This window comes from Balaenoptera borealis (assembly GCF_965194805.1).
Source record: "Balaenoptera borealis genome assembly, chromosome: 12".
Taxonomy (NCBI): Eukaryota; Metazoa; Chordata; class Mammalia; order Artiodactyla; family Balaenopteridae; genus Balaenoptera; species Balaenoptera borealis.
The window spans coordinates 87,089,904-87,099,975 of NC_138869.1; the positions used below are offsets into that span (position 1 = coordinate 87,089,904).

The 10,072-nt window shown below is 43.7% G+C and overlaps 1 long non-coding RNA gene and 1 pseudogene across 2 annotated transcripts; one reads left to right on the plus strand and one right to left on the minus strand.

Annotated features, from left to right (window-relative positions):
• Positions 1-249: 249 nt before the first annotated feature.
• LOC309608040 (translation machinery-associated protein 7 pseudogene) lies at positions 250-1,805 on the plus strand (annotated as a pseudogene). The gene is made up of 2 exons: positions 250-351; positions 1,440-1,805. The product of its transcript is annotated as a translation machinery-associated protein 7 pseudogene (transcript).
• Positions 1,806-2,359: 554 nt separating this feature from the next.
• Positions 2,360-3,899, minus strand: LOC309607937. The gene is made up of 2 exons (XR_014232582.1): positions 3,754-3,899; positions 2,360-2,608 (listed from the first exon to the last, which is right to left on the minus strand). It is a non-coding gene; the product is annotated as an uncharacterized lncRNA (long non-coding RNA).
• Positions 3,900-10,072: the final 6,173 nt, after the last annotated feature.

Below are 10,072 nucleotides of genomic sequence, written 5' to 3' on the forward strand. Positions count from 1 at the left end.
GATATGCTGTGAGATACCTACTAGGTTGACAAATTCTCTTAAATCGGGAACTTCCTTCAAAGTCCTCACGTAGAGGACTTTTTTTTTTTTTTTTTTTTTTTGGTAGAGACTCAACCATATTTGGGCAATAACTTATCTATTACATGAACCCCACTACGCTTTAAGTTCCATGAAGGCAAGGAACTTGGAGCTGGCAGGAGGGAGAGAGGGAGATCGGGCGGAAACAATTTCCAAGCTAAGTCCTGGAGGATGAGAAAGACACGAGGATCTGCTCAGAGCAAAGACAGCGCCCACCCCAAGTCACAGAGGTGTTGGATGCAGCTGAACTCGAAAGCGCCCAGAGGGGCGAAGGCACCTAGCGCTGGTGCGATGTGTCCGGCAGTTGCGGGACGAGGCGCTGGCGCTTTCCAGAGCCTCTTCTCAGGTCTGAATAACTAGGGTTCCAAACACAAAGTGCGCTGCAGAGAGGCTGGAGGGAGAACAGTATTTTGAACATAAATTATTCCTTCGGAGGCACTGGCAGGATATGTATTGAAATACAAGGGCTTTCCCAAGAATCTGACATCTATTCATTTGTTTGTAATAAAGACTGTATGCATAAAAGCACTTTTTGGTCGTGTTACTTGATTGCTGCATCCGCAGGGCCTAGAATTGTGCCTAGAATATACTGGCCGCTCAAATAGACAGATTATTTGAGCGGTTATTTTCGGTTGAGCATTGTTCTAGGGCAGTTATCTATGGCCCCTGGGTAAACAGAAGTCAAAAGAGGGGAAGATAGGGACCGACTTTGTAGTATGTTAGAACTGTCCACATTGGGCGTGAATAAAGGACGTCTAATACCAGGAAGTTTTAAGAAAGAAAAAGGTACTTGGCAGCGGTGGGATTCGAACCCACGCCCCCGAAGAGACTGGAGCCTTAATCCAGCGCCTTAGACCGCTCGGCCACGCTACCACTTCCGGCTTGGTTTTCTTTCCACATTTTCCCTTAGAGTGAAAGTCCTCCCCTTCCGACTCCCGCACACGTTTCCCACCCGGGACTCTTTTCTGGCGTTCTTCCCACTAATACTACCCTAGAACTTCTGCCTGGTGTTCAGCCACCACCCATCCTGACCCCTGACACCCTGCTTCCCCACAGCTGGGAGTAGGGCGGGAGGAAACCAGGGCATCCGAGACTCCCGCCCCTTTGGGCCGCGGGGCCCGCGTGGGTTTCAGGTCCGCCGTGGATGGGGATGTCCAGCCCGAGCCGCGACACAGCTGAGTGAGTCCGGGAGTGGTTTGGCCTCCTCCCGAGGGGATTCTAGGAAAGAAAGGCAACCCGACGAAAGGAGCAGAGAGCGCAGTCCTCAGGGGGACCACGGTCTCTGCGGAAGTGCCCCCAGGACCAAAGGCGTTGGGCGGTTCATTTTGAAACGCCAAGATTCGAATCATTTAAAAATATAGTTGCGGTCGGGCCGCGAAGGTGGCAAGAAGAAGCCCCTGAAGTAGCCCAAGAAGCAAGCTAAGGAGGTGGACGAGGAAGATAAGGCATTCAAGCAGAAACAAGACGAGGAGCAGAAGAAACTCGAGGAGCTAAAAGCGGAGGCCGCGGGGAAAGGCCCCCTGGCCACGGGTGAAATTAAGAAGTCTGGCAGAAAGTAAGCTGTTCCTTGTGTCTGAGGCTATGATGATCCTTAATTCCATTCCTGTTTAAACATCTGGATTCCCTGCCATAACATCTGTTGCCACCTATAGCTAGAATGAAGCGTTGTCTTGGAACCTACTGTACATTTAAGAATAAACTTTTGTAAAAAAAAAAAAAAAAAGAAATCATACAGTGGCTCATCTTGTCTTTAGTTCTTCTCAGCCATTTCTGCCTTAGCTATGAGACCTGCATAAACCCAGCCCAGAATCCTGCCAAAGTGTGTTCTTAAGTCTTTGTTCTATCCTGAATTGTTCCACCTGGAATTAAACCAACTCATTTGAAATGGCAAAATGTATATACATAGTTGCTGTCACAATATAATGCAATACATTGATAAAGTTGCTGTCTGCATTCCTCTTCTTAGGGCAGACGGTGGGGCGTGGGTCTCCCTGACCTAAAAGTTTTGGCTCAGACAAGGGTGTCATAAAACAAGAACACATTGTGCAGATTATGTCAAAAATAATATCTAGATAGAGAAAGTTAGCTAACGCTGGAGTTTCTGTTTGTTTTGGCATTCATCTCCAAGAAAGTCAATGCTGACAGTGTATTTATCCACTATTCCAGTGAAAACTGGGCTTTCTTACAAATTCCTATACTAGAGTTGCTCATATGGAGTTTATTGCATAGTGCATGAGCGTTCATTTCCTGTGCCTACTGTAACAAATTAGCGCAAACTGTGTGACTTGAAACAACAGAAATGTATTCTCTCACAATTCTGGAGGCCAGAAGTCCAATCTGTATCACCTCCCAAATCAAGGTGTCCTCAGAGCCAACCTTCCTCTGGAGACTCTAGGGGAAAATCCGGTTCCTTGACTCTTTCAGCTTCAGGTGGCTGCTGGCATTCCTTGGTTTGTGGCCACATCTCTCTAATCTTCAAAGTAGGCATCTACAAATCTCTCTCTGCTTTGTCTTCAACGGCCTTCTCTTTCTAAGAAAATAAAAAGTAAAAAACTGATTTAGTAGTATCTCATTATCTGTAGCTGCAATACTTTAGCAATTACCAGTGTTATTTCCTAAGGAGATTACCTTAGGAAAATCACTAAGAAAAAGGATTCTCAAGAGAGTAGAAGCAACATAGTTACCCTTACGCTTGCTAAAGCCTCACTTTCCCCAGTTTCTCCATATATCCCAAGCTAGGAGCCTCTTTTCGCACCTGCTGTGTCATTCTGAGCCCTCTCCCTGGTCCTCTCTCTCAGTCCCTCACAACAGCAGTAGTCTCCTCCCCACTATGAGCACCATGTACCCCCACCAGTTCTGGATCTCTGAGGGCAAGATGGACAGACTTTGATGGAAACTGACCACTTTGTGACAACTTTAACCCTCAGAGACACAGAATGGTACCCTCCTGCTAGGCGCTGACTGGTTCAATGCTTCATCAGCGTCATCTTGATCCATCGAAGGCATCAATTCAGAGACCAATTTTCTCTTTCTAGTGCTCACATTCCTACATGGTAAACTAAGAGGGGGGAAACAGAAAAATGAAGAAATAAATTGAGATAAAGTGACTATATCAAGGAGTGGGCATCAGGAGTCCACTCATTCGTTCAACAAGTATTGACCAAGTGCCTACTGGGTACCTGGGCACTAAGCTGTGCACTGGGTATTCAGCAGAAACACTTGACCATTGCTGTCCTCACCCTCAGAGCTACCAGGGAAGGCAAACATTCATCTAGTTATTACAACTCAGTGCTGCGAATGAAGGAGGGCTGGGTTCACACTTGGTTGAAGGAGCTGACTTAGTGTAGATCTGGAAAGGCCTGCTTGGAGGAATTTACGAATACGCGGAGGAATGCGGTGGGGCTGGGGGCTGGAGTGAGACAAGCCTGGCGAGAAGCGTAACAAGGAAAAGTTTGGGTGGAGGGGGGCCGGGGTCGGGATTGCACCTGCAACCCCTTCCCCACCCCACAGGCCCGCTCCCGGAGGGAAGACACAGATTCCTGAAGGAGCCAGGGGTGAAAAGTGGAAGAAAGGAGAAAGAGGAGAAGGAGAATGAAAAGCAGAGGAGAGCTTCTCCCAAAGCCCCCACGGTCCAGTCCGGGTGATGGTGGGGAGGCCCCCGTCAGCTGCCGCTACCTGACCGTTTCCGGATCTATGATTCTAACATTCCGAGAAATAATGAGCCCAACCGTGCTCCTCAGGAGGCAGTCCCTGCAAGGACTAAAGGCCTACGCCACACAGAACGAAGAATTTAAATGGTATACAAATATATCCCTCTTCCTGGTCCCTGGAGAGGCGCTTTCTAGTACCCTCTATCCAACTGCCACCTCAGTGTGTACTCTCTAGGAAGCGGGGAGGACTGCCTCTCTCGCTGGTTCTAGTTCAGTCTTGGGGAACCCACAGCTTCAGGCCGACAGTTGGGTAGGAGTGAGATTCGGAACCACCCTCACAGGTTCCTGGAAGTCGAACAGGGAACTCTGATGATCTTCTCTTTAGAGACTAAATTGATTGTAAAGCATTTAAAATTAGTTCCTCAGGACCGACCGACTTGAGAAAATTTCTGGGAAGCAACTATGCACCTTTAGGAGGTGGATTTGTCAGCAATTGCCATCGGAACATATACAGAAGTGTAATTCTAGCTTCACTGGGTATGGCCAGAAAGCTTGACATTGAAAACTTATGCCATCCCATCAGTAGCAGAGATTTTCCAAATTTTAGTTCAGAATTCAAAGAGTTCGGATTTCAAAGTCCTGAATGATCCAGGAGCTTTCACAATTCCGCGCTTTGCTTCCCCTGATCCCTTGTCCTGGAATGCCGGTCTCCTCCTCATTCCCTCTCAGAAATCTTGCTCATTCTTCAAAGCCCACTTCAAATAGTCAGTTCTCCACCCTGCCTCCGAATCTCTCTCCCTCTCTTTCTCTCTCTCTCTGTGTCTGTCTATCTCTCTCTCTCTCTCTCTCTCTCTCACACACACACACACACACACCACCGTGATTTTCCACACTTTTTTTTCTTAGCAGATTACTCTTTCTGCCCAATGGAAAACTTGTTCACAATATCTGTCTCCTCCACTCATCCTAAGCACCACAAATGTAATAAAAAAAATAATAACAATAAAATCATATGGATTAGGATAATAGTATGGCTGAGCACTTTTTGTGCATTACTCCCCATAGCAAATCTATGCAGTAGATTTTTTATTCCCTTTTTACAGATGGGAAAACTGGGGTTTAGGGATGTTAAGAGATAGGAGCGTGTCTTGCTCATTTTTCATCTTCCATAGGGACTAGTGTAGTGCAAACCTACCTTGGCCCTTAAGATTGATTTACTGACCCCCAACTGTTGTCCTTTTTCTTATAGTCATTCAACTTCTCCCTCCTTCCTCTTGTACTTATGTGGATTTTGGTTTTGTTACGTTTTTGCCATTTTCTCTCTGAGTTGACAAGTAATTAGGTAGCAGTCTCATGAGCACAGAACCTACTGTGCTAAAATACAGATTAGAGATTTTTCCCCCCCATGGAGAATAAGTAATAGCTCATAACAGAAGAATAAAAAAAGAAGTCACATCACTTTCAAAGAAGAGTCCTTTGTCTCTAATCCAATTAGGTTTATGTAGGAAAGTTTTAAAATTTAGAAAACCATTAAACACATTCAGGGGTTCTACCCAGACTCCTCCCTAAAAACAGACATATAAAAAAAAAATGAAGCAAAGGATTCTTGCTGCATACAGAGGAGACAAAATATGACATCACTAAAAGAGGATGTTGTTCAGGAGTGATTGCCATCAGCCCTATGGGGTTGATTTCCTGTGAAACACAAAGCAGAAAGAAACAGAACAGCTTCAGTATATACAGAAATTTGACAAACTATACTACTTTTATATTTACGGCAAAACAAAATTTCTTAGACAAATTGATCTTACATAGGCGTCAAAGTGTATTAACTCAAGGAGAGTATTGGCAAGATGACAAAGGAGTGTCCCATCTCAAAGAGGTTTTGGAATTTGTGAATTTATATATGGGGGTTGGGGGAGAGCAGGGAATGTGCAATTAGTTAGAAAAAGAGTATTACTGCTTCATTTAACATGATCATAAAAACATCGTGTCCCCATCTGTTGGTAGAGTAAGATCAGGGTCACCATGATCTTTGTTTGGAAGCTTGTGGAGAGTTCATATGTGCATTGAACTTTTATAAGAAATGAGAAGGAAATAGTAAGCAATACTTCTGTGGCTGCTATTTAGACAAACTAAGTAACAAAGATTCGTGCCCCAATACTGTCAGACAGGAGCCAATTAGCACAAAGGCATCAAACCTTGTCAAAAGTCAGAAGGATAACAGAATCTGCTTTCTCTCAAGTAGCTGTCAGTAAATTTCTCAGGTGCCCATTCAGAGATGCTGAATACATCGTTTGCCTGTTTCTTAGTTTTTTGACAGCAGTTTTCCTTTAATAATATGGCCTTCCCCTATTTCCTCTCTTAGGAAACCCCAGACAAATTGTAAATTCATAGCGGAAAACAGGTGGAGGCGCTGTGGAGATGAGGCAGTCCGGAGACCGCCTTGATCCAAGGTTAAGTTACCGTGTCAGTATTTCTAGGCCGATCCCCCTTCTCCCAGCTGGATCAGTGAAACTAGAAAACCCGCCGGAGAGAGTGCGTTTCACAATTCCAGCCGCTCTCGGGAATTCAGAAACTCGCCGACAACCAGCCAAGGCAAACCTCCAGGAAATAACTTCGCGATTTCTTCCCTTTCACCTTCATTCGTAACTCTCTTTACAAAGTGTTATGCTAATCTCAACCAACTCCTAAAGCTAATCAGTTACCTCCAAAATTTCCTGCTCACTGAACCATCCAACTGAATAAATTAAAATTTTGAAGCATTCAGGATAGTGGCGAGCTTTTTGGTCAATGTCAGGTAGCATGCTCATCAACAAAACTTCGTAAATAACTGAAATTTACATCATTTGTCATTTTGCGGCTGGAATATCAAAAACGTTGCAGAGTTTCTAGGCAGAAAATGCCTCATATGAAAATTAAAAGTTAACTTGTATACACTTCAACTTTTAGTATACACTTCAACTTCTAGTCTTATTTACAACTTTCCCCCTTGGTTTCGCGATAGCCGTGTAGGTGGAAAAAGAGTTTTTCCCTGACCGGGAATCGAACCCGGGCCGCGGCGGTGAGAGCGCCGAATCCTAACCACTAGACCACCAGGGAATATGGTAAACGCCTCTCAAAATAAACCTACAGAGCTAATGCTCCATACGTACGAATGCGGCACTCCTTTTCTGACTATTCAATGAGGCAATGCAAGATCACATTCATTTTATACATGAACCTCCTGTTCCGCACCAACCAATAAAATCTGGACAAGGGGAAGATGTGGCAACGCCCAAGAAGGAGTAACCGGGGCCACGCAGCTGCATAGAGTCTCCTTCCCTGCTCCAGACATGTGGATTTACTCAGGAATAAATTGTAGATTTAACTAAGTCGTTACGGCAGTTCTTATGACATTAATTTGTAACTGTCTTCTTATCGTTCTCCTCATAAATTGGTGAGTCATTCGAAGATGAAAACCGTTTTTAAATTTATCTTTGCTTTCCTCAAAGTGTTTATGATTCTGTTTATCAAATTTTTTATATTTAGTGAATAAAAAGACAGAGGATAAGTCATAAGACATTATTTGAAAGCGTTGTGGGCGGAGCCGAAATAGCTCAGTTGGGAGAGCGTTAGACTGAAGATCTAAAGGTCCCTGGTTCGATCCCGGGTTTCGGCATGCCTCTTTTCGGAGCTACATTAAAATACTGAGAGAACAGAATGCAAACAAGAATATACCGAAACACGAGGCAACTTTTTTCTCAAATTCATATAGGAAGACACAGAGGGTTGTGCAATAAAACGATTCTTCCAGTCAGAGTAGCCTAGGGATGGGCTTCTACATCTCACAAAATAAAAGAGGTAGATCCAAACGTGCAGAAGGAAAACCACTTTCCTTTCTTTGTAATATTTAGTGTGTATCTTCTTTCTTGGTTCGGGCTCTGTTCCACTTATGCTATGTTCCTCTTTCTTCAAACCTATCCCTTCTTCATTCCCATGGAATTATTCCAACAACCGTAAGCCAAAGTCAAGAGACCCCAAAGTACTCCTCTTTCTCCTGTTCATTTCTACTTCATGATCTCCCTTTCCCCCTAATCTTATTCTCTGCCAGCTTGTAATGCAAAGGAGACAGGTCATCCAGATAGATATGGAAAGGAGAAGTTTAATATGAGGAATACCAACTGCATTTTATTCTCGACGTCATGTTCCTTCAATAAATATTTATTAGGTGGACTCCTATGCAACTCTGAAGAGAAAGAGAGAGGCAAGGCAGGAGAACTGAAGGAAAGGTTCCTGGAAAATGAAGTCATCTGAGTTGAATTGAAGAGGTGGCTCCTGGCTGGAAGGGCGGTGGCGGGGCGGCGTGCGGGGTGCCTGGTAAACTGAGGCTGAGCCTTGAAGGAGAGAAGAGAGTCATGATATTCTTGTAGCTCCTTTTTCCCCTACCTCCTAATTTGGTAGTTCTTCACATATCCCAACCTCTTCCTTTCTACTCAGAGGCAAATTTCCCCTCATTTCCGAGGCTAATAGATATGCCATCTGAGCTTTTGACCCTTCTCCCAATTCCATTCTGCCCTCGTGTCTTTGATCTCTCTCCCTCTTACCTGCCTCTCTTCAAACTACAGAATGCCTGCATGTCCATCTTCAGACAACAAAAAAGAGAACACATGCCCTCCTGTCTGGCCCTCGTGCTTCTTCCCCAGAATCTTTCCTTCCAACCACCACCAAACTTGTTACAGGAACAGTATTTGCCTCCACTTCCTTGCCTCACCAGTTGCTTGTCAGCTGAGGTCTGCCTTCCAAACCCAGGAAACCATTACTATCAACTTCCCAAGTTTCTAATGCTTTGTCTCTTTTTTTGGCCCTAAATTTAATTCTGTGCAGGACACAAACTATTGACAACTCATCCTTCATGAATCAATCTTCCTTGGACCTTTTCTTCTCTGTACTCTCCAGCTGTTCTGTTTCCATCTTCCCTCTCCCCTAAGAGTCTAAGGACTCTTTAGAAATGGCTGCGTCTCAGTGTCCTGACCTCTGTCTTTTTTTAATTCAATTTTAAACTTATACATAATTGTAGATCCACCTGCAATTATAAGAAATAATATAGAAAGATCTCATGTACCCTTTACTGAGTTGCCCCCAATGGTGACATCTTGCAAAACTATAATGCAATATCAGGAGCAGGGTATTGATATTGATAAAGTCAAGATACAGAACATTTCCATCACGACTAGGATCCTCATGTTGCCCTTTTATAGCCACATCCACTTTCCTCCTGCCCCCCCCCAACATCTGGCCACCACTAACCTGTTGTCCATTTCTATAATTTTGTAATTTCAACAATGTTATATAAATGGAAACATATAATATGTAACCTATTGGGATTGGCTTTTTGCACTCACTGTAATTCTTTGGAAATTCATCCAGGTTGTTGAGTGCTTCAATAGTTCATTCCTTTTTATTACTGAATACTATTCTGTGGTATGAATATACCACAGTTTGAACATTCCCCATTAAAGGACATTTGGGTTGTTTCCAGCTTTTTACTATTATGAATAAATCTGCTATAAATATTTGAGGATAGGTTTTTGTGTAAACATCAGTCTTCATTTCTCTGGGATAAATGTCCAGGAGTGCAACTTCTGGGTGGCATGGTACTTGCATGTTTAGTTTTTAAAGAAACTGCCAAAGTGTTTCCCAGAGTGGCTGCACCATTTTACATTCCCACCAGCAATGTATATAGCCTCATCAACACTTGGCATTGTTACTAGTTTTAGTTTAGCCATTCTGATAGGTATGCAGTGACATCTCATTGTGGTTGTAATTTGCATTTCCTCAGTGGCTAATGATGTTGAAAACCTTTTCATGTGCTTATTTGCCATCCATATATCTGCTTTGGTGAAATGTCTCTTTAGGTCTTTTGTCCAATCCAGGAAGAACAATTGTGTACAGGTTTTTGAGTGAGAAGTTCCTGAAAAATCTTGGAAGTTCAGACCTGTGGCAAATCTGTCTTGGATTATACAATTGTCATGCAATGCAATATAATGCAGCAGTATTTACAAAATGCAGTGCAGCCTTACTGTTTTGGGAAAGGCTGATTGCAGGGTGGAGAAATCCCCAGGATAATAAGTCACTAAGAAGAGCTTCTTCCAGTGTGGACTGACTACACCACCCTTCCCCTGTGTGCAAAACCTAAAGATAAAGTATACAGTAGTGTTAAAAAAAAAAAAAAAAAGACAGGCCCCAAATGGAGTTATTTATGCTAAGCCTCATTGTCACCAAACCTAGATCTAACTACGACCTCTGCCCCCTAGAAATGTAATCTAAAACCATTCAATCAGGAATCACCTGATCAGCACTAC